Source organism: Propithecus coquereli, unplaced genomic scaffold (genome assembly GCF_000956105.1).
Source record: "Propithecus coquereli isolate 6110/MARCELLA unplaced genomic scaffold, Pcoq_1.0 Scaffold222, whole genome shotgun sequence".
NCBI lineage: Eukaryota > Metazoa > Chordata > Mammalia > Primates > Indriidae > Propithecus > Propithecus coquereli.
Window position 1 is genome coordinate 1,512,424 of NW_012147412.1, and position 3,781 is coordinate 1,516,204.

General features: G+C 36.2%; 1 protein-coding gene across 1 annotated transcript in view; it reads left to right on the forward strand.

Annotated features, from left to right (window-relative positions):
- TBCEL (tubulin folding cofactor E-like) overlaps nt 1-3,781 on the forward strand; it is an 85,023-nt gene that overhangs the window by 37,784 nt on the left and 43,458 nt on the right. The window lies entirely within an intron of this gene.

The window sequence follows — 3,781 nt, forward strand, 5'->3', positions numbered from 1 at the left end:
GTTCGAGACCAGCCTGAACAAGAGCGAGACCCTGTCTCTACTGAAAATAGAAAGAAATGATCTGGACAACTAAATATATATATAGAAAAAATTAGCTGGGCATGGTGGATCATGCCTGTAGTCGCAGCTACTCGGGAAGCTGAGGCAGGAGGATTGCTTGAGCCCAGGAGTTTGAGGTTGCTGTGAGCTAGGCTGACGCCAGGGCACTCTAGTCTGGGCAACAGAGCAAGACTCTGTCTCAAAAAGAAAAAAAAAAAAACAAAAATTAGGCTAATGCAGAATGTATTATGTGTCCCCTGTGATTCAGATCGCCTCAACCTCCCAAGTGTGCTAGTGTTGAACAGCTGTGGAATAACCTGTGCAGGAGACGAAAAAGAAATTGCCGCCTTCTGCGCTCACGTGTCGGAGCTAGATCTTTCTGACAACAAACTCGAAGACTGGCACGAGGTGGAGTTTTTATATTGCTGTGTTTTGGTAAAAGGCAGCAATTACCATTGTATCCTTGTTTATGTTGTTGTGTATTCTGCTGAATTCTGTTCACACTTGAGATTCTTGTTTGTGTGTCTCAAGATAAATAACTGACTGCATCGACTGTATTTGCCGTAATTTTTCAATTAGCTTTGTCGCTGCTAATTTGTTTTTCATCAACGTGAAAAGCGCTGAGGAATTTTATTCCAGGTTTTAAGAGGTTAATGAGTCTACAGAGGTTTGGACTGCTAACGATGCATTAAATTCTCTGTTGTTTCACTGGTTTACATATCCCATGCTCATTCTCTACTTCTACTTCAATATTTATTACTATAAATTGATGTAGAATTGCTAGAGCTTGAAACTAAGATTATAAAAATATTCTTGTTACTGAAATTTATCCCAAATATTTTAGAACTTTTCTTATATTATCATGTCCCTTTGGTCGGTTGATATAACTGATGTCTTTTGACGTCAGAGTAACTCTAAGTATACGAATAACGGTGTTACAACATTCTTTCATTATATATAACATTACCTGCCTGATTATAACATGACCTGATAGAAGTTCCCCTGAAGAATAAGGGAAAAGTAGTTCTTCCTACTTTATTCTCCTGCCTTAATTTACGCTCTTATTTTTTGCTTTGGCTGTTGGATACGTTTCCTAATGGGTTTCCCTGGATCTGGCTTTATCCTCTTTGCTTTAAGCTGTCTTTCACAGAACGACCACAGACTCCTGTTAATAAATGAAACATGGTTATGACACTCTCTGGCATGAAGTCCTTCAGTTGCTTTTCATTGCCTAACAGCTAAGGTCTGAACTCTTTAGTCATATGGCCCCTTTGCTATTTCTGGAACTTTATCTCCATCTTTAGCCATGTACTTTTACTTGCAGCTCATGATAAACTCTTGACATGAAAAGCTTCCTTGCTTTTATTCATTCTGAACCCATTGCTCTTTCCTCTCTTGTTTACCTGGCCACTTCCTATTTTTCCTTGAGGACTTGGCCGAAGTTGCTGTTGCTCTGTGAAATTTTCCCTGGCTCTCACTCAGACAGATTTAGATTATCCCAGGGCACCTGCACTATGCTGCTATGAAAAGATTTATCACAGTGTAGTGTAATTACTTGCTTACTTGGCAGTTTTTCTACTAGACTGTGAGCTTATTCAAAGTGGAGATTTTTGTCTTTTTTGTCATCAGCGCCCAGCATACTAGTTGGTCAAATGTTTGTTGAGTATGTTAATGAATAAATGATTATATCTAAGGATTGATCAAGACCACTTCCTCCAACTTTTCGTGTGATCTTAAGAAATTCACTTAATCCTTCAGTGCTTTAGTTTGCTCATCCGTAAGACAGGCTTACTGATAAAATTAATTACTGAAACACCTAGTAGATATTGAATGCTATACAAGTTCTAAGACAACTTTGTTGTTTAAGAAAAATCTATCTGTAACCTAGTTTTGTTCAGCTTTTCTTACGTTTATCTATTTCATAGTCTTGTTTAATCTGGTAACTGTACTCTTGGTATATTCCTATTTTTATTAGAACTTTTACCAAAATTCTTTGAGATGCATGTCACCTGATTTCTAAGTGATTTATTAATATATGTAGATTTAGAGGGCTGTTCTAAGAAATAACTGCTATTTGTACATTATTTATTTATTTATTTACTTACTTATCTGAACAACTAGTATAGTTCACTGTTCAACAAATTACAGTCCATGCCTTCTTGGTCCTTTGAGATACTTAATTGCCATGCATGCTCTGTCCACACTGCACAAATGGCAAAAAGAACTACCCCATTTATCTTCTTTCTCCTCCACAATTCTCCTAACAGTCCTGCTGCTGACTCTGGTGAGATTTGTGGCCAGCATGGATGACAGGTCAGACCAAATCTTCTTGTGAATCAATTCAGCTCCTATGTATACATACTCAATCCCCTAAATTTGTTTCTTTGGAATATAAAATTTCAAAAAGATTTTATACTTTGACAGTGTACATAAGTTTTTGCTAACTGGTGGAAACAGTTTAATAGTGATGTGGTTGCTACTTTAGACGAAAGGTGTGTGGAATATGGATCAGTACACAGAGTTTGCACTAGGTAATGGAGCTTTTTCTCTGCTTAGACAAAGGCCTGTATTAAATATTTCTCAGACCACATTAACATACAGCCAGAAGGTCACATATTTATTTGTCGTATGTTTGCTCTCAGTTTGTATATTCCTGTCTGTGCTCAATAGTCTGTTTTCAAGTAAACATTTGTTGCTTCACATTTCAGGTTTCCATTTCCAATTTATTTTTATTTTCATCATTCCTTTATATTTCCTCCTTATCCTTAAGTATCTTCCAGAGCATGTATCAGAACACATGGAGGTGGGAGAAATACTGACAGCAAAAGAATATAGATTTTTTTTTTTTTTTATAATTGATTAAACTCTTTGCCAGGCTACAAATGCCTCATAGGTTACTAATTTTAAGACATTACATTTGAACCCTGTTACAACCCATATTTCTGGTTGCCAAAAAGGTCATTTGTCCCTAGCAATTAACTAAGTTTATGTCAGCCAGTAGTGAAACAATGTGGAACAAAATAATATAAATGTTCTATTAGTTTTTTGAGTGGTCACTAATGTTATAGGTTGAGTAACTTGTAGTTTAAACAATTGGCTGCTATATATCCAAGACTGAGATAAATATGGGTGGGAAATGTAATACTTTTGGGGGAGACAAAGACTTGTCTCCATCTTTCCAGATTGGGCACTTATGTCTAAAAATAATGCATATTTTAGCTTTTGACTTGAATTTTTGGCTGAACAGATTTTTGTCTGACCTTTCCCAAGGTATCTTCTTTTTTCTCCCTTCCTTATCAAAACCGTTTTGTAAAAGAAATTAAACCAAATAGTTGAGAGGAGGGAGGAATTAGCCACTCAGGTGAGACAGAGAATAGCTGAGTATAAATTACAGATTGTTATCTTAAAACCCTTTCCCCATTTTTCTTAAATCTTCAGTTTCTTCCTTTTTAGACACCTGAGTGGAGGGTCCTCTATTAAATCATAGAATTGTGGAGACCTAAAAGGTGATCTCAGTTCATCTCCATGTCTCTGCACATGAGCATACTTAACTCATTCCAGATGGAGGAGTCTTTTTATTTTTAGAATTTTAAAAAGGAAAGTCAGTATACTGCCCCAGAAATTCACAGAATGTTTGTGAGCCTTTGCTATTGGAAAATTTTTACCTTATAAGTAAATTTATCTGTGTAGTGAATATTATATTTTCCTGAATCTTATCATTAGTTTGAAGTTACCCACAAAA